This window comes from Lithobates pipiens, unplaced genomic scaffold, assembly GCF_037356315.1.
Source record: "Lithobates pipiens isolate NorthernLeopardFrog02 unplaced genomic scaffold, aLitPip1_a1.2 Scaffold_22, whole genome shotgun sequence".
Lineage (NCBI taxonomy): Eukaryota > Metazoa > Chordata > Amphibia > Anura > Ranidae > Lithobates > Lithobates pipiens.
The window spans coordinates 282,507,278-282,528,864 of NW_027507784.1; the positions used below are offsets into that span (position 1 = coordinate 282,507,278).

Sequence of the window (21,587 nt, forward strand, 5' to 3'; positions counted from 1 at the left end):
CTCACCTGCTGTGCTGGGATTGGCCCCCCACCAGAACACTCCGGGCAGCACTCTCAGCCATTGGCTGAGAGCATTGATTGGGACTCAGTTGGCAGTCACTTTTCGCTCATGCCCCTCCATGCGGCCGGCTTCTGTCAGACTAACTGCAGTACACACGGGCTGCAGGTCGGACTCTTTCTATTTAACTGGACGATGCCACCTGACATTTGTGTGTACTAGGCTTTACTTGGCCCAGCACCCATTCCTGGAATGTTTACTCTGTAGAAGACCTACACCACCTAAAAAGTCTTGATATTCATGTCCTCTATGGATGTAGGGCCATTGAGAGGAACCACAAAGCCTAGATGGGGAACATAGGCATCTGACATTTCTGGGAGTGTTGTATTGTATTGGATCCACCACACAGCTTGTAGGCTTGCCCGGTTTATTCAGCGAGTTTAGTGAATGGGTGTGGATGTGCCATCATACATTCATAGTAACATAGGAATCTCCACCAGCACACCTTGGTAAAATAAGGATCTTGTCCTTTATTCCTATAAAGAAACAGAAATCAAAAGCCAATGTTTCAGAACTTTGCTGAATCCCTCGCACAAGTGCTGTTGGCTCAAACCTTTGAAAGCAGAACTTCATCCAAAAGGGGAAGTTCCACCTTTCTTCCCCCTTCCCTTCAACTTTTGGCACCTTAACATCTTTTGGGAGGAGCAGATACCTGGGTTTGACAGGTACCCACTCGTACTTCCATCCAGATTGCCTAAGCAATCCGAGTGGAAGTTCAGCTCCCTTCTCTTTACCTGAAGTCTTCTGGGACATGTCACAGGTCCCAGAAGACTGTGGGACTATTTACAAAGCACAGTTTGTACAAACACAGTCGGAAGCCAGTTGAGAAGCCACAAGAAGTCACAGCTGACTTCCCCCACTAAACATGCTGACGTCGGGGACCCGAAGACTGGTGAAGAACCGGCCAGGGTTAGAACGGTACTGGATCCCTGGTAAGTGCCCTTTTATTAAAAGTCAGTATTTGTAGTTGTTGACTTTACATTTTTTTCTTGCTAGTGTGAAGATCCTCTTTAACTAAAGCAAACCGAGGACAAACCTAGATAATTCAATAAAAAAGAAATGGCTAAATGGCCAGTTGATCCAGAATTCAGAATACAATCTTATTTTTTCCAGTAAAAGTTGGCCTTACCCCACCACCCATCCCAACAACTTCTCCATTAGCCATTGAACAAGATGGGGATCCTGACTGACCAATAGGGAGACTTGGAAAGTACAGGTTCCCCTTACACACAACTAATATTCACCCATGAGACTTTGAATGAGGCATAATACAAAAGTCATAAACTATCAATTTATTGTACAAGGATTGAACACATAAATGTATCAAGTACACACAAAAAAAATGTTTGGCATAACAAGCCAAAGGGTTACACGTAACAATATTTCCTGTACGTCAAGCTGGTATATTTTCAAATACATGCCTTACATAACCAAGATTATTGCAATATAAGACTGAAATGCATCTTGTAACTTGACGCGTTTCGTGAATACTTTCACTTCTCCAGGAGTAGATGCCTCCATCAACAGAGCCCTATACTAAAAGACAAATACATAAATTATATCAATGAACTTCCTAGAAAGATGTACCCCTTTTACAGAAAAATGTACGTATAACCATTGTGTATTATGATATGTCCATTGCTTAGTCACAGCTGCTTAACCACTTGCTTACTGAGCACTTAAACCCCCCTCAGTCCCAGACCAATTTTCAGCTTTCAGCGCTGATGCACTTTGAATGACAATTGCGCGGTCATACAACACTGTACCCAAATGAAATTTTTATAATTTTTTTCCCACAAATAGAGCTTTCTTTTGGTGGTATTTAGTTACAGCTCGGAGTTTTATTTTTTGCTAAACAAACAAAAAAAGATGCAAAAAAAAATAAAAATAAAATCATGTTTTAATTGTTTGTTATAAAATTTTGCAAACGGGTCATTTTTCTCCTTCATTGAAGTGCGCTGATTAGGCGGCACTGATAGGCTACATTGGTGGGCACTGATGGGCTGCATTGGTGGGCACTGATGGGCTGCATTGGTGGGCACTGATGGGCTGCATTGGTGGGCACTGATAGGCATAGTTAAGGCGGCACTAATAGGCACAGATAAGGCGGCACCGATGGGCACAGATAAGATGGGCACAGATAAGATGGCACGGATGGGTGGCACGGATAAGTGGCACGGATGGGTGGCACGGATGGGCACTGATAGGTACCACAGATAGATGGGACTGATGGGCACTGATAGGTGGCACTGATAGGTGGCTCTGATAGGTGGCACTGATGGGCGGCACTGCTGGGCACTGATGGGCGGCACTGCTGGGCACTGATGGGCGGCACTGGGGTGCAGCACCTTTGAGGCAGATTGGGTGGCACTGTGGGTGGCACTGTGGGGTGGCACTGTGGGTGGCACTGTGGGTGGCACTGTGGGCACTATGGGCACTGACGGGGGGCACTTACTTTTGCGTTTTATTTTACTTCAGGATGGCACTGCGGGAGGCAGGTGGGCACTGGCAGGTGGCAGGTGGTCCCTTGTATTGATGGCCGTGATCGGGACTGATGTCCCGATCACGGCCGCCGGTGATCGGCTTTTTTTTTTCTCCTCGCGCTGTCAGCGCGAGGAGGAATAATAGCCGATTACCGGCTCCGTTCTATCACATGATCAGCTGTCATTGGCTGACAGCTGATCACGTGATAAGGGGTCTCATGGACTCGCCGATCACAGAGCGCGCCACGCGCGCCCCTCAGGGGGCGCGCAGGCCGCTCGTAACCGGGACGACGTCAATAGACGTAGTCCCGGAAATGTAGGTCCGCGCTAATGCCGTCATTTGGCAATAGCGCGGATCTCAAGTGGTTAAAGTGGTTGTAAACCCTTACAAACCACTTTGACCTACAGGTAAGCCTATATTAAGGCTTACCTGTAGGTCCAAGCAATATCTCCTAAACCTATATGGTTTAGGAGATATTTGCCCGAAAACGGGCACCGCTGTCTACGGTGCATGCGCCGTAGACAGCGGCGCACAGGCGCACTGAGCGCGACATTCTCAGCGACGGAGCTGCCGCGCGTGTCGGCTCCCGTGCGCATGCGCGGGAGTGACGTCATCGCGGCTTCGCCGAATGACAGCGGCGGAGCTGCGAGACCCCACCAACAAGATGGATGCGGCGGACTACAGGGGACAGCGGCGACTTCGCTGGCTCCTGTGTCAGGTAAGTGACACATAATGGGCTACTATGCGATGCATAGTAGTCCATTATGCTTTGCCTTTGCAGGGAATGAAAGAGGAAGTAAACTCATCAGGGTTTACTTCCTCTTTAAGGTTGTGACTGATTACAGTGTATGTAAACACTAATGCTGTGTACACACGACCAGACTTTCCGGCAGACGGTCTTCCCGAAGGACTTTTGGCTGAGTTCCGACGGACTTTCCGAATGAGCAGACTTGGCCACATGGGAATGGACTAAGTCCGTTTGTAAGTCCATTCGTTTTGAACGTGATGACGTAAACGGGACTAAACAAGGAAGTTCAATAGCCAGTAGGCAATAGCTTCCCTTGTGTCGTATTTGGTCCATCGGACCAGCATACAGACGAACGGTTTTCCCGATTTTAGTCCATCGGAATTGAGTCGTTCGGATAGATTTGAAACATGTTCTATTTCTAGGTCCGTCTGTTTTTAAAAAAAAATTATCGGACTAGCCCACACACGATCGGATTGTCCAATGGACTAATCCCTTCGGACCTAGTTTGCCGGAAAGTCCAGTCGTGTGTACGCAGCATCACAATACATTTCTCTTATTTGCTTTCTTTTGGTCTGTTAGATACACCATTTAGACTTACTCACACCACAATTCACATGCAATCCAGGTGCAATGCAATTTCAGCCCATTCATTTGAGTGTGCTGAAATCTTGCAAGACCGCAATAAAAGTAGTGCATGTACTACTTTAAAAAATGCACAGTAACAGTAGGTACTATGCGATCTGGTGTAGCGCCCTGCATTTGCAACCTGCTTTTAGGGTGTCGTTAAATTTACACTGACACCAACTACAGATTGCAAGTACAGTGCAAGAAAGATTCATGGAACGTGCATTCTGCATTCTGGTTTGAACAGGCCCTAAGAAAACGTTTTATATTATCTGTTCAACAAGTGCTTTACATCCAGCCAGAAATATTATGAGCTGATAACTTCCTACAATCCTCGTCTCTAGACTGTTATCAGTTGGCCTATTCCCTTGCTATTTCTGTGGACTACAAAACACCTCCCCTTGTTATGAGGAAGACAGGAAGGTGCTTTGTAGTCCTAACACAATTCCTGTCCTAGCGTGACAATGCTGCTCAGTATGTTTGTCACCGTAGGACAGGAAGTGCATAAATAGCAGGATTAGTACTGTAAAATAAAGGGGGAAAAACTGTAAAACAAGAAAACGAATGCAATCACCACATCATGGACCAATAAGCTACAATACTATCAATTTTTGTTCTTGGATTTAGATACGCTTTGGCTTTAAGCACCTGTGCTGTAGTAACTTCATTATACCAGTACTACAGGTTCATCATAACAGGTTTTTTTATTAATAGTAATTCTCACTGATTTTCTTACTGACAACTTTTGCCTGTAAAACAAACTATAGTTTTCAATTGGGAATCTTCAACTTTTTTTTTTTTTTGCATGCAGCTGAAACATTCTTCACTGTTTTTTCCACATGTAAACCATGTGAAAACACTTCTACTTCCTTTTCTGTTTTAAAGAATTGCTTGTCTCTTTACTGTTATTGATTACGTGCCCATTTGATAGTTACTGAAGTAATCTGTTTGCAAGTTTTAATGGTACAAATTACATTTTTATGACAATTAATATTTTTAACATACATCTTTATTAGTAAAAGCAACATTTTTATGACAATTAATATATTTTTTTTCAATAAAGATTTTTATTGAGTAAACACATATTTAGAATAATAATACAAAGATAACAATCCAGGGTGTCATGCATTATATCAAACATATGTTATGTTAAGGTATCTTTCACAGGACAATTCATGTTTTTTTTTAACATTTACAATAAATACTATTTTTACAGTTAATATGTTTAACAAAGTAGCAATATAAGATAAGTTTTCAGTCTTTTTTTTTTCCAAATGGTAAGAAATATAGAATTAAGTGATTTTGCAAGGTAAGGGAGGAGGATTAATATATATGCAGTATTAGGAAGTTTATCATTGTAGAATATTCACATATTCCATAAACTACAAAAAAAGAAAACTAAGTTGGCAAAAAAAAAAAATATATATATATATATATATATATATATATATATATATATATATATATATATATATATATATATATATTTATATTTATATATATTTATATATTTATTTATATAATATAAATATAATATAAAAAAATATATGAATATATATATATATATATATATATAATTTGCCAACTTAGTTTTCTTTTTTGTAATTTATGGAATATGAGAATATTCTACAGTTATATACTTCCTAATATTGCATATGGGTGTATTGCTAACTAATGTCTGTTGTTTTTTTTATCTCCTGCAAGTCTGGGCAAAAGATCAATCACAGCTGCCGCACTGGACACTCAGTAAAACTTGACTTGAGCGTTCATGGCCTGCCATGTAGACGTACTTGTGGGCAGTGAACGGAATCAATAAGACACCTCCGACTGCCTCTATTTACAAACTAGCTGCCTTGAGCAGCCAGCCTGTTTAAGCACTTCATTCCCATTCAGCAAAGGCCATCTGCTTCCCTTTGCTGTAAGTCTTTCGGAAAAAAAAAAAACCTCAGCCTTGACAAGCTGGAGATATGTCAGTGCAGTTATCAGCAGAAAGCAACATCTGCCATGCCTGACACCCACTATTGTAGGCCCTTTAATCTGTCCCCCTCCTCCCTTTAACTGCAGACAACAGCTCCCTATATTATATTTTGCCACTCAATTAGCACTATCATCCTGCTGAAATAGAGGCCAATTTACCTTTAATGACATCATTGTTAGGAGAGTGGCAGCGGCTGGTTGCTGGCTGTCATTGGTTTGCAGAAGGCAAGCTTGTCTCTCTTCGCTAACCCCGGCAGAGGCAGGGAGAGGCTTGGTGGCCTATCACAGGCAGCCTTCACCCCCGACCATAGACATTGTTTTCGACAGTTCGCAGAAGCACTGTGGCGGAAAATTGAGTCCAGATTCATTAGGTTTTTCAGTGTGCTGCTCAAGTCAGTTAAATTGATACATTTCCTAACAAAATTGAAGTGCTTTGTGCTGCCAGCGGAAAGCCTGGTGACCCTGCTCGGCCCACTGAGCAGCCGAAACGAGTTGATGGATCCATTAGGCCGCTCAGAATGCTTTTCCCCCCTCTCTTTCCATTCCTGAGTGACACTGTAAATCTGAGCCAATTTCAGGCCCTAATCATCATTACAAAAACTCTCCACTGTTCATTTATTACTCTACAATTCTAATAACGCTGCGCAAATGGGTCAGCACACGGAGAGGCACCGCGGAAGCAAAGGCAGGCTTAAAGTGCCAGAGTCAAACCGGTATTACCGCCGACTGCTGGGGTCATCGGTAAGCACTGGGCCGGACCCTATTTTTCTTCTTTATAAACAAAATTCTTTCCAAGCCTGCAAAGTAAAGATGGCAGAAATTTGTGCTGACCTGTCCCATTAACACTGCGTGATCTTTTGGCCTCGGCTCGATGGAACAGGATAACCGTTTTAGGGGAAAAAAATGTTTTATTGGCTTTTATTACCAATTTTCTTCAGCTGTTTTGTCTTCTACTTTATCTATTTTTTTCCTGATATTTCCTGTTTGTGACTAGCTGCAGTTGTTCTTTAAAATTTAAAGGGATAGAAGAAAAATAAATGGTTGTATAAAGGGGTTTGGGAAGTAACATGCCAGTAAAAACTGAAAGGCTACCTGCTGTAATTTTGCTGGCTTAGTTACCATTATTGATGGACTCAGGGGCATTCAGATCGTACCCTCCAGGAAGCCGTCACTGCACACCGCCAATCATAGGAAGCCTGTGTATATGCAGCTGCGGGTTGGGAAATGCCTCGCTGCCTATGATTGGCTGTGTGCAGTGACAGCTTCCTGGCGGGTACGATCTGAAGGCGCCTGATCACATCTCTAGTTACATTTTATTCATACTTCTAGGGTTTTCCACTCACACTGCTCCCAACCCCTAGGGCTTTTTTTTAACCACTTAACGATCGCCAACTCTATATATACGCTGGCAATTTAAAGATGGATATCTTGGTAATGGCAGCAGGTATCCTTCTTTTCAGTGGGCAGTTCTGTTTACGATAATGGTGATTTATATGGGGGACTTGCCGCGAGATCACCGTTATCGGTGGTGGGAGAGGGGCCACCCCTTCTCCCGCGCCCTCCGGTGCTTACCGGAACCGTTGGTAGCGGTGGAGGTGATCGGGTCCTTCTCCTTCCGTGGTATGGATACGATTGAGGGGAAGATGGTCCCCACTTGTCTCCATACCAGAGCAGGGCGGAAGCGACATCAAAACATCACTTCTGCCCATGCATCTTAAAGGGCCATTTTTTTCTTGTAATTTTTTCAAATGACAAAATTTTTTTTTTTTATTATTGAAATTAAGTTCAAATATGAGATCTGAGGACTTTTTGACCCCACATCTCATATTTAAGAGGACCTTTCATGTTTTTTCTATTACAAGGGATGTTTACATTCCTTGTAATAGGAATAAAAGTGACACACATTTAAAAAAAAAACGGTTTTAAAATCAATAAAATAAAGTAAAATAAACGCATACGTGAGCAGCGTATATATGAAAACGGTATTCAAACTACACGTATGAAAAATCACCATGATCGGTAGCGTGAGAGCAATAATTCTAGCCCTAGATCTCCTTTGTAGGTCAAAACATGCAACCTGTCGATTTTTAAGGGTAAAAGTTTGACGCCCTTCCACGAGCGGGCGCAATTTTGAAGCATGACATGTTGGGTATCAATTTACTCAGCGTAACATTATCTTTCACAATATATAAAAAAATTGGGCTAACTTTACTGGTGTCTTATTTTTTAATTCAAAAGTGATTTTTTTTTCCAAAAAAAGTGCGCTTGTAAGACTGCTGTGCAAATATGGTGTGACAAAAAGTATTGCAATGACCGCCATTTTATTCTCTAGAGTGTTAGAAAAAATATATATAATGTTTGGGGGTTCTAAGCGTTTTTCTAGCAAAAAAATATGTTTTTAACTTGTAGACACCAAGTCTGAAATACAGGCTCGGTCCTTTGGATTGGAATAGTCCAAATCTGAGTCTGGGACAATGTATGCAAAGGAATGTAATTTCTCTATGGCCATCCAGTCTCTCCCACAGACTAGACTATGAGAGGGAGGTTGCATGGCACAGAATCATGTGACAAGTGGAGACAATCCCACGCGATATGTAATTAATCTGGCTGCATTAGATTGTAAAGAAATAATATAGAGGGACAGTCACAAATAAATAATTATAGCTTGTAGCAGCTCAAATTAATATTGTGGTGAGGAGAAGAGATGTCGTCCTACACACAGCTCACTTCCCATCCAGTAATCCCGCTAGTATGGGGCTTATAACACAGGAAAATCGTTTTTAGAGTAAAGTTAAAGCGCAATTTCAGGAAGATATTGAAATAATATTATTTAATCCAGGAAAGCATTAAGAAAAAAAACATTACAATAATATATTATTTATATAGAATTAGCATAAGCATCAAAATCCATCAAGGTATCAGCTTTATGTGATCAACAACACAGGAGGACTCCCACTAAGAAAAGGGAGGGCAGAACTCTAAGCCAATCAGAGCTCTACTGCTCTGCACAGTGCTGTTAGTCAATAGCAAGGTCCCTCAATTTTTTTTAAACAAAGAGGCAGCTCACTGTCCTCAAAACTTTATGGGTGTAGAAAATGCTCTGGTGTCAGTGGTCAGTGGAAGTAGACAATGCCCAGGGCTCGGAGGTGAGTGGGATAAAAAAATGTGCCAGTGGTTGTGAGCTGTGGGAGTAAAAATGGCCTAGCATTTGTGGTTAGTGGGAGGAGCAATGAAGCCACATTGTTTCTGTTAGTGGGAGGAATAATACCCCATCGTTGGTGTCAGTGGGAACATTAGTGTCCTATTGTTAGTGTAAGTGGAAGAAATAGCTTCCCATGATATCCTCGGGAAGAATAACATCCCATTGTTGGTGCCAATGGGAATAATAGTGTCCCATCATTGGTGTCAATGGGAGGAAAAATGCCTTATCATTGGTGTCAGTGGAATGAATAGTGCCCCATCATTCATGTCAGTGGAAGGAACAGTGCCTCATGGTGTCAGTGGGATGATTAGTGTTCTATTGTTAGTGTCAGTGGAAGAAATAGCTTCCCATTAATGGTATCAGTGGGAAGAATAAAATCCCATTGTTGATGGCAGTGGGAAGAATAGTGCCCATCATTGGTGTCACTGGGAAGAATAGTGTCCCATTGTTGGTATCGGTGGGAGGAATAATGCCTTATCTTTCATGTCAGTAGAAGGAATAGTGTCCTATAATTGGCGTCAGTGGAAGGACTAGTGCCCTATCATTGGTGTCAGTGAAAGGAATAGTGACCCATTATTGGTGTCAGTGGGAGGAATAGTACCCCATAATTGGTGTCAGTGGGAGGAATAGAACCCAATCATTGTGTCTGTGGGAGGAATAGAACCCAATGTTATAATTTCCTGGTTTGATGTCACTTCCGGTCTGTGGATCACACGCTATGAACAGCTGCTTCCTGTATCTACAGCTCTATATCCATGCCTGTTTTTAACCGTCTTTTTGTAAGTACCGATCCCTATGCGCATTAAATCAACTTTTATAACAGTATTTCACTATTAGTCTATCCTCTTTTCATTCCTGGGTGCCTGTATATCCTGTTGAAAGCCTCCTATTGGAATTTATCATCTGATGTTTACACCGATCCACCATCTGATGTTTTGACACCAAGCCACATGTGTGGGCTACCATTTACAAGCCTGAAGTGACCCTAGACTGCAAAGCTGGAGGTCGTCCTGTTCTGGTGAGTGGGGATGCAAAAGGGGGTGTCACTGTTAATAGTTAGTTAATAATTTTGAAATTTTTAAAACAATTTTGTTTTTTATTTTTACAATTTTGGCCATTCGTTATAATAAAACATTTGAGGGGAAAATGTATTAAAACATTGTACTAAATGAAAGCTTCTCTAAGCCTGTGTCTTAAAATGTTTTTATTTAGGTGGTCAAGTTAGTCAACTGAGTTGTTGTCAAGCTGTTCAAAGCATTTTAACACTGCTAAATTTGACCTAGACATCTAAGCATTTATTTGATATTTGGATTTTGAGCAGATTTTGAAGAGATAATTCTCTGGTTTCTGGCAAAGAACTCCCTAAACCTGAGCTCTCAGTCTAGCTCGTTAGTTCACCATTATGAGAAGGTCTTACTGTGGGATTACAGTACAGAAATTCTGGTAAGTCAATCCCTCCTCTGAAGTCTATAAGAGATAAAAGTCGTTCAAGAGTGAGGTAGCCCACCAGTGTTCACTCATAAATGAAAGTGAAGGGAATAATCCATGGAACATATACACTAAGACAATGGCTTAATGGTCAGCCTTACAGAAATGCCTTTGATTCCTACAAGGGACAAATCTATATGCAGTAAACTATATATATTCCTATCATGTCTGTGCAAGTTTCCTCTCAAAAAACCAATAAAATTTCATCTAAGCTTTAACATTTTAATATAATTTAAAAAAAATGCAATATTCTTTAATTGGTAGCTTTCACTAAAACAATACTCAGTGATTCTGCCATATATTTTTGAGGCATTTTCTGTTATGGGGATACAACTATCAGAAAACTATGCAAGTCAGGAGACATTTGCCGGTTTAAAAAAAAAAACAGCCGACATTCGACCCGTGTGTATGTCGGATGAGCATTCTGGAAAACCAATCCCGATCAGTGCTCTCTGCCAATGGCTAATAGTGTGTACCTGGCTTCAGTGTATGTAGACAGGAAGTGCTTGATAGAGGCTAGAGAAGATCAGCAGTGCTGAGACACAAAAAAGAGGATAAAAACATTGAAAAAAGTATGTGCGCGGGTACATTGGGGAACCTTAGACTGGGTCACTTGCTCTACAAATGGAGTACCTTTACTTATGTACACATGAACTAATAAACTGGACTTCATGCATGTACCTAGATACAATTTTCCTCCTTCATACTTTTGCATAGGCACAAGTGGGGCTGACCTGCTCCCGTTGTTATGGATCTCTCAGAGAGGCTATCCCACCTGCCCAGGGCAGGACTTAGGGTGGTGGGGGCCCCTGGGCTTGAGTCACTTTCGGGTCCTACATTCTATACATTACCGTATTTATCAGCGTATAACATGCGCCGGTGTATATCACGCACCCCAAATTTAGGAGGGAATTTTAAGTAAAAAAACTTTTAGGAGGCAGGTTTAAGAAAAAAAAATACATTTAAATGCCCATCAATGCAGCCTTATCAGTGTCCATCTGCAGCCTTATCAGTGTCCATCTGCAGCCTTGCCCAGTGTCATTGCAGCCTTGTCAGTGTCATTTGCAGCCTTGTCAGTGTAGTCTTGTCATTTTCAGCCTTGCTCCAGTGTCATTTGCAGCCTTGTCATTTGCAGCTTTGTCATTGCAGTCTTGAAGTTTAAAAATGGCGCAGCCGAGATACAAAGTCCTGTGTATCTCGGCGGCTCTCGGGTCCTCTCGCAGTCCCGAGCGGATCCGAGAGTAGCCGAGTGTGCTTGGCTCACAGTCACGCCTAGTCCCTGTGTTATGTCCATCATAGGGTGGGACTGGGTGTAACTGTGAGCAGAGCCGAGCTGAGTACACTCGGCTATGTATCTTGGCGGGGCCCATGGGCTTGAGCCCAGTCAAGCCCAATGGTAAGTCTGACCCTGCACCTGCCACATGTACACACTAACAACGGGCTGCATGTAAAACCTGTTACCTTTGGTAACCACTTGCTGTTTTCTGCACTGCGTTAGCTCTTGTACTGCTGTCTTCCTAACACAATATGCCTTAACTGGCCCACGCTGTAGACTATGTGTGCCTGTTACTTGCATTACACCCCTTGAGTAACTTTAGATCAGGCGGGGAAAAAGTTTCAAAAGTTTTACTGGAAACTCTCAGTGTAACAGTTCCAAAACAAAGTGCAGTCTTTTCTCTAAATTAAGCATTAACTCAGGCTTGTGGCTGCCCCAGCATACCTGCACAGGCAAGAGTCCATACAAAGCAGAGTTCACAGTGGCAGATCTCCAGAACAGGGAAGACTGCAGGTCCCAGCAATCCCCCTAGTCTCTAAGCAGCTGGAGATTATATTTTGTGGCTCATCTGTGCCTTTCCTTCCCATGCAGACTGAGAGACTGGGCAGAGCTCTCCCCCCTTTTATTATCTGTGCAAGGAGAGAAGCAGAGCTCAACAAAAAGTGTGAAAAAGTAACCTGGTGATTGTGTCCCTTCTGACTGTGGCAGCAACGATCTCACTAGCCAGCATTTCAACATGCCTACAAGTATGTATGAGCAAGCAAACATGGCATTTGCTTATAATGAACAGTGCTTTAAAGCGACTCTGTTAAGGAAAAAATATTAGTCAACAAAGGCAGACCCCATCCTTTTCTCATGACAGAGTTAAGCTAGTCATAAACTGCTTGAAATTCAGATATGTTGGAAAATTACAGAATACCTGAACAGTGACAGCCGCTGACTGGTTCAGGTCACGTTTAGGCCAACAAAGCTTCTTTGATCGTCAGAGTAAAGTTTGTTGAGCCAGGTGGTGATGGCCGGTCCACCCACCAATCAAATGTTTGTAGTTTCAGCCAGTTCAGTACGACATTTTATCTACATATGACTAGCTTTAATCTAACAAATCAAATTACAACTAATTTGGGCTTAAATCTAATTACCCAACATCTAAATTAACCGACCATAGGCCAGCCATAGATGGAACAAATTTCTTTCCTGCGACCATGGGTTGCAGGAAAGAAATGTGCTAGATCCCCCCATCAACACAGGCATCCCTCTTGCCAGGCCATTGTCTTCTCCAGGTAGGGGAAGCCATCCAGGCTGGGAGAAGACAGTGATTACCAGTAGCAGCTATAGAAGGCGCTTGCATAAAATCGTAAGAAAATCTGGCCGGCTGGTTGTACCCAAGTTGATTCAGCCTGCCCCCTACTAAAGGTTTGAATCTTGTCTGGTTCCTGCTGAACTGGCCAAGAGGCTAACCGTGTATTGCTGGCCTAAGTCTGAATTTCCGGAGTAGAAGGACTGATAATCTCCTTCTCTATCTATATCTTACTAAGATATCCCGAAAGTTACAATAAGATATATATATATATAAGATCGCCATGAGTCAACGACAGTAGACAGACATCAGCATTCACAAGTGTAGATGTTTGTGTACATCATCAGCATATATTTTACACAACTTGATTTTTAGTTTTATTGTTTTTTTTAAGTGATTTGAAAGTTTCAAGTTGACTGTCCCTAATAGAAAGTCCTCATTGGCCGCCGCTGGTGCTGCATTGGAAATTGAGGTTTATAGCGCGTGGAAGATTGCATTCCAATCCAAACATCTAGCAGGGGCACATAGAGGATTCATGCTTGTTTATATGTTCACTTTAAAAATGTACTGTTAACTGCATTACTTGTTTATGAATTAAAGCTGCTCCATAGTGCAATTTTCAGCATACAGTCATTAAGACTAATAGTGATTGCCTCTGCATAATTAAAACATACTTCTGTCAGATCGCAGATCTTTAAAAAAACATTTGCGACCTCTTTGCAAATTAGCTCTGTCAACACCACCGCCTGTGCATTCTGTCATTCCTTTAGCCCCACCAGTTTAAAAATAAAAATTCAATTAAAGGCTGGTATATGTTCAACAAAGTTTTATAAGCCGCAAAAGAGAACCTTTCCTGTTTACGCTTCATGTTTCTAAACTTTCATTTTCCCATTAGCCCAACAGGTCATGTTTTCAAGATTTCCCTAATCTTCAGCCTGATGGGCTAAGTCAAATAATGGATTTTTATGTGTGTTGTAGATTTAAAGTATAACTGAATGCAAAACTTTTCTTTAGATAAAGTGGAGAGGGATAAGAATAGGTTTTATTGCTGCATGTGTCTTCAATAGGGAGATCCACCCTTCGACCGTTATCAGTGAAGAAAACCCCAAATTGTGGTCATCAGAACAGGAATCGAGGGGACATCTTCTAATGGTAGCTCTAGTTCTGGTGACCTCCGTGACTACAGGGGATTTCCCTTATTTTGGAGGAATTTCAAATCACTTCCTGTTATGACTACAGGACAGGAAGTAAAGGGAATTCTCCATTATGGGACACAAATGACAAAAAAACTTAAAGGGTTTATACCTTCCCTTACTCTATCTAAAATGAAAAAAAGTTTTGCGTTGAGTTCTAATTTAATCTGTGACAACGCCCCGCTGTTGCTAGTGGATCTGTTTCTGTCTACATTACAGTCTCACTTCTGCTGTCACAAGGGGGTTGTTCTTAGATGTTCCAACTCTTTCTACTACATGGAGGTAGACTGAAAATCCAATATGCTGTCATATTTACTATGGCAGGGTTGTAGCCTTGGGGGCTCAGTATAGATACCCCACTCTAAGTATCCCAAAGAAACATTCAAAACTACTATGTAATTTTAATTTCCAGAAAATATCCAAAAATGTCATATACTTGTATGTTAATGTTACTACAGATATATTTGATATATGATATTTTATATTTGTTATATTTTTTATATGTTATATATGTGAACCCCTGGGTCAATGAGTACCATTGGTGTTCTACCCATGCACAGTTTCAGAACACCACCTGTTGTGTGTAGTTGAGGACAATAGTTGAGGATTAGTGCTGTAAAATTCCTCTTAGTTACCTTTTACTTCTGTTACATTAATGACCTCTGATGTCCAATTACATACCTAAAGTATCAATCATTTACCCCCTTCATATAGATGATGTAGAAAAGTGGCATACTTAATAAGCCTTGAATAAGAAGCACATTTAATACCTCCCATTAAAATATCATTAAACCAATAAAAAAAGTACTGATAACTTTCATAAGTAACACTTCCAAAAACATTCTGGAAAATAAGATCATTATATGCACTCTATTTACTTTGTTAGCTACTTAGGCTTCAGGATGCTAACATGACAAGTAGCAGTAGTAATTTATGGTATTACTGGACATGGTCTACTACTCTCATTTTAAATATATTGGATAGTGTAAGTCATAAGGGTTTTAGGATTTCCCCTAAAGGTACCCAAAGCTTGATATTATGGTGGGACTTGGTGATCATAAGATCCTGAGAGCTATACCAGTGGTGACACAGATATTCGTGGGTTCACCCATGCTCATAGATTAATTAATGTAGCATGATGCCCTATGCATGGTAGCAAAATTTGTCCCCCTCCCTTCCTTTCCTTGGCCTACCCAATCAGATGCCAAATACTTTCTTAAAGTGCATTTTCCCATGTGAAGTAACAGACAGGTACACAGCATTGACCAACTGTACTTTCTCCCTGGTTTAGTGCAGAAGAACAAAGGTTGTAGCTGAGCCCCATGGACATCCATTGGACCCTAGACTCTTTTCTTAGTTTGTCATGTGGCTGTTCTGACTGTGACCATGCAAAGAAGGTCTCTACTAATGAACCAAATAAAAAAATAGTACTAGTCTATTAGGCTGGGGGCTGGACTTAGAGCTAAAAAGCCTAAGCAGGGGGCAAATACCCTTGATGTGCTGCGGAGTCTTGTATTAAATAGTACTATTATCCAAAGGTAGAGTTCACAAAAAGTATATGCAGTACAAAAAAGTGCATGCAGCAGTTTCTTAGCACTTAGCAAGTACACTGAAATATGGCACCTCATGTTAAAATGCATCAAGACTTGATAAAAAAAGAAAGTTTCACTACTATATGAGACCAAGAGTGAGGTCAGATGTTTTTTTTTTGTGTAATTAGTAATGTTCTGGCAATACAACATTTGAGATCAACGAGAATGCTTATAACTTGACTAGGTTGGGTAAAAGCCAATATTTAAAGTATCAACAAGTGGTCAAAAGTAATATATATTGGAATTTATGTCACCATGTTACAAATTTTCTTATGAGTCGTTTATTCTAACTGTATTTGAGAGGATATTTATTCAACTCTCTTGGTCCCTAGATCACTGAGACTACCATATCTGCAAACCTTTCAAAAACAGAAATCAACACAAGCTAAGCCTTTTCCTGAAGTGCCTAACACCCCAAACACACTTTAGGCAAATCCAACCTCTCTATGTGGCTCAAAATTAAAGTCAGGACACATTAGGCCCCTCCCTCAACTGTCCACCCGTTCCTTGTGATTGGCCCATATTTGAAAAACTAGTCCCAGTTAAGGCAAGTACCAACTCTTTATACATATCAAAATCTAGGTTGTTTAGAGTTCTTGTAATTGATGGAATATACATTTGAATGGAGAATTTAAGTTAAAGCTGTGGATAGAATGAGGAAAAGTTGACATTTCTATCTGATTTGTATTACTCTCTATAACTCCATTGCAGAGATTTCCCTTACTTCCTGTCCCAGTAATACCTGTAAAAGGAAATTGGTGGTTTGAGCATCATGAGGACAGGAAAGCACAAACAGGAATAACGTTATAAATTCTAACCCTTGCTTTCTAAAAATGTGTTGTTTTTTGTGTAAACCTGTATCCCAGTCCTTATGGAAAAGTTTGAGGAAATCTTCCCAAAAGGGTCGCATATCACAATAAAAACTAAGAGAGGCTCTATCTGTTCCCCACTCTATCCAAAACAAAAAGCTTAAAGCGAAGTTCCATCCAAAAATTTAACTTCTGCTTTAAGGGAAGGTGACCCCCTGACGTGCCACATTTGGTATGTAATTTTTTTGGGGGGGTGTCTTTTTAGAGGGTTCCAGCTCTCATTCCTCCCAGGGCACCACAGTGCCGGAAGTAAGTTCACCTCTCCCCCCTCCCTCTCAGCAATCATCTGGGACACATCACAGGTCTCAGATGATTGCTCGGCCAGTCTCAGCGTACAGCGTGGCTCGCGCATGTGTGGTGCGTGCCTGACTGTGAAGCCACAGCCGGGCGCCTACAGTGACAATGCCTGCACCGCAGAGAGGAGGGGGAGACAAGCGAGGCTTCGTTCCCCCGCATCGCTGGACCCTGGGACAGGTAAATGTCAGATTATTAAACGTCATCAGCTGCAGTATTTGTAGCTGCTGACTTTAATTTTTTTTTTATTTATTTTTTTAGGTGGTACTCCACTTTAAGTTGGCTTTGAAACAAGCACTATCTCAATTAAACAAAAAAAAAAAAAAAAAATCATTCTGTCTTTTTTAACCTAGTTCATTTTTCTATTTGGGCCTTATTTTGATAGTTGAGCTGAAGTGATGATATGTTCATTGATTATTTTGGCAAAGTGCAAGGGTTTGGACATGGTAGAGAATGGAAAATATTACGGTTTCTCTATAGAAGTGTGTGACATCTATCTGATAACAGCTGGGAAGTGTTTCATGGGTGTTAATGGCAAGTCTGTCGGAGTTGTGTTCAGCGATATTTATAATCCATAGTGTGAGAATGGTAAGCTTTTGATGTGGGTCTACCTGTTTTTTTGTATTCAGCATGATGTTAGTGAATGCAAAGCCCATACGCATAAAATCCAATAGGGTTCCTTTTTTATCAACATTCAACATACATTACATCTTAACTTTCTGAGACGGGAAACAAAAACAAACGTATCGCACACTTTTACTAGCATCATAGCAAACATGGAGCTCTAGGCTATAGCACACATCACACTAAACTGTGTCATGTGGAAAGATGTGGTTGGAACTACCTCTCACTCTCACTAAAATGAATGTATAATTAGCTCAGTCATCTCTGTCAGAATACTACAGAAACAATTAGTATGGTTCAGAGCCATCTATTGTTCTGTAAAGGAACAGATCCAAAAACAGCATGGGGTTCCTCAAAAAAGCTGTACCAGACCCTTATCCTTGATGAAGCTCTGGTAAGGATTTTAAGGGGTACCTGTCATGGTCCTTGGAATACTGAAGTATTTTTCCTTGATTCTATTACACAAGGGTGGGTCTTCCGTCCTGTCTTAAGGCTTACCCCCTCCAGATGGCTCCATGGTCTGGAAGGAAGGCATTGTTCTGTGTTTGACCGTTTGTTTATGTACTTTCATTATCTCCTAGGACTTCTCTGTGTCATTACACATATCAGGCCTCCTATTCAAGCTATCGGAACAATCTCTACTGACCCTGTTTCAAGTGCTCATTTGCATGGCCATGAGGACTAGAGTGTACTTTACAATTGACCAATAGGAAAATGGTTGTTTGGGTGGGGTGTTCAAACTGCTGTGTATAAAAGTGTGTTGTGTGCATCCAATAAACGTGAGATTCCTGTATGCCTGCCTGGTGTTTAATCTAAGCTATCACAACTGGATTGAACGGCACATAGCTGTAGTTGGAATTCCGGAGCATCGGACAAATGAAATATCAGACGTTGCGATCTGATCCAATAGCAGCAGAGGAGTGTCGGGAGAGTGGAACAAAGCGAGCAGGGGCTCATAAAGCCCCATACACACTATCAGTTTTTCTACTGAGTTTTTCCTTCAGGTTTACCAAAACCATGTAGTGCAAGGACCTGCCTGATTGCATACACATTGAAACTCCTGAGGTTTGACCTCATATTATATGGTTTTGATAAATCTGAAGGAAAACTCAGCAGACAAACTGATAATGTGTATGGGGCATTACAGTACCCCATGCACACAAAAAAATCATACCTAGCCCTTAGCAGGGCATGTAGCCGGGATAGTTAGGAAAGGGAGGTGTCAGAAAACTCATGCTGACTATGCAGGCCATGCATAGACGTGCACATGTTCTCAAGAACTGGAGCTTAACTAAGGTAAGACGTGCAAATATGAGAATGTGCATGCTGATAAGCACACACGTGCCACGACGAGCATGTGGATGCACAGACACGCCTCCCATAAGTCCTGGGACCTAATGTCCTATTTAAAGTGGTTATAAACCCTTACAACCAACTTTGACCTGCAGGTAAGCCTAGATTAAGGCTTACTTGTAGGTCCAAGAAATATCTCCTAAACCTACACGCTTAGGAGATATTTGCTGAAAGACAGTCACCACTGTCTACGGCGCATGCACCGTAGTCAGCGGCGCGCAGGCACGCTGAGGTAAACGGCGATATGCCACGAGTGGCGGCTCCCGTGCGCATGCGCGGGAGTGACGTCATTGCGGCTTCGCCGAATGACAGCGGCGGAGAAGGTGACCCACCGAGAAGATGGATGCGCCGGACTACAGGGGACATCGGTGACTTCGCTGGCTCCTGTGTCAGGTAAGTGACACATAATGGACTACTATGCGATGCATAGTAGTCCATTATGCTTTACCTTTGCAGGGAATCAAAGAGGAAGTAAACTCATCAGGGTTTACTTCCTCTTTAAACCTGAGACCTGCATGATTACTGGATGATCTTCGGCTTTTGCTCGTGTTCTTGAAAGTCTGCTTGATCCTGACCCAGCTATGTCTGACTCTTCTTTGGATACCACTTTCTTACTCGTGTCTGATGCTTACCCACTTGGCTTAAAATTTTGACTAAGATTCTGCCTTCTGATTTGGTACCTTGGTGCCAGGACCTTGCCTATCTCTGATCTGGACTCTGATTGTGACTTTGTACCTGACTCCATGCTTCTGCTCATTCAGATCTAAGCATCTCTAAGCTCAAGTTTGTTGATCCAACTCCCTGGCACCTTCAAATTCTCCTCTACCCTAGCAATTCCTGTCTCTACCACCAGGTGTACTTGGTTGGGAATTGTGCAAGTGGCCACCCTCATCAGCTCATGCTCCACTGACAGATACATGACAGGGGGGCAGTGAGCGTACATCCCTCTCCTGAACCATACAGGGCAACAAGCCATAAACATAGGGAGGGTACACTGGCAGGGCGCCTACCTGGCAAAGCATCTTATCCCTGTGTTGATAGGGACAAAGGACTCTTCTCCACATCCTTGGCCCGGTAGATGTCGGGGTTGCGACCCTTAGATGTCCATTCCCTTTCCTATGTGAATGAGTAAGGGGTAAAAAAAAAATAGAAAGTAAATAAACACACTATATATTTGACAGAGTAATTTGAGGTGTAAATCCATGGTCATCCATCTACATCACTGGGTGATGTGACTGACAATGGATTTACACCATAAAGCTTTTTTTTACAGCGTCATTGGTGGTTATGGCATCCTAGCAACCAGTGATGTCATTGGTTGCTAGGACAGTTGCCTGCAAACTCATTGGTTGGTGGAATGGCAGAAGGTTCTTGTTCAAGAATGACATTTTAAGCACATACAGCCATTCACTTGTATGGCAGGCAGTACGCACCTCCTGCAGCTCCCTGGGAATGGGAGAACACCCAAAATGTTAAGCTGGATATATTTTTGGCCTTTGTGTGCATGATGCCTTTCAGTAAGCCTGTCAAAAGCCTAGGTAAATCAAAGTAAGGTAAAAAAAATGCATAAGTAGAGGATACCTTTAATGAAGCATGAATGATAAAATAATCAGGAGATTCTGAGAATAGGGAAAGGTGTGAGACCGTGTGAAGTTTTTATTACTGTTACTGGAGAGATTCATCCCTCTCTTTGTTCTGTGACCATTATCATTGAGACATACCATTTTCAAGATGTGGGAAAAAATTAACCTGAGGGGTAGATGTTCAGGGGACAGCTGTCGAATATGGGAATTCTGCTTATTTGAGAATCATTTTTCCTCTTTTCCTTTGCATCTTCAGGGCAGGAAGTCTCCACCCTAAAGACCCTTGAACACAGGGGCAACTCGCTGTTGTGCGTGCCTCCTGGCACAGGTCTTCTGCGTTCCCGGCATTTGCCCCTGAATGCATAATTCCTCAAACGCGAGTACTATTAGCAGTGGAGTTGCTAGGCGGGTGACACCCGTGGGTAGCGGCACCACTAACACCGCTGCTGCCCTGTGTCTCACGCCACGGCGGTGTCCCTCAGCTGAGTGGAATGAAGCTGCCTCCCCCTCCTCTCTGTTTACATCCACAGAGCAGGAGGAGCCCGAGCTGGAGGGACACCCGCCACTGTGTGTATCTGCTGTTCTGAGGTATGTAAGGGGGGTGTCTGTACTGCTGGGGGGGTATGCACTGGGGGGTCTGCACGGAGGGTGGTGTCTGTACTGAGGGGGGTCAGTACTGCTGGGGATGTCTGCACTGGGGGGGGGAGGGGAAATTGTTTTTTTGTGCGTTGCGCTGCTGGATTATATATGTCCTGGATGGGGGGAGTGAGGAAGGAAAAAAGAGGGGGTTTTTTATGGGGGAGGGGAAAAAGGTTTGGGGGGAAAAAAACGCTGAAGTTGATAAATTGGTGTGGCGGATTTAGGGATGTCAAGTCTGCTTATCACAGAGTTTTGCAATCCTTGCTGTGTATGTCAGTAAATGCAGC

At 42.1% G+C, this 21,587-nt stretch overlaps 1 long non-coding RNA gene across 1 annotated transcript; it reads right to left on the reverse strand.

Annotated features, from left to right (window-relative positions):
- Positions 1-1,334: 1,334 nt before the first annotated feature.
- Positions 1,335-20,178, reverse strand: LOC143925513 (uncharacterized). The gene is made up of 2 exons (XR_013262019.1): positions 20,089-20,178; positions 1,335-1,593 (listed from the first exon to the last, which is right to left on the reverse strand). It is a non-coding gene; the product is annotated as an uncharacterized LOC143925513 (long non-coding RNA).
- Positions 20,179-21,587: the final 1,409 nt, after the last annotated feature.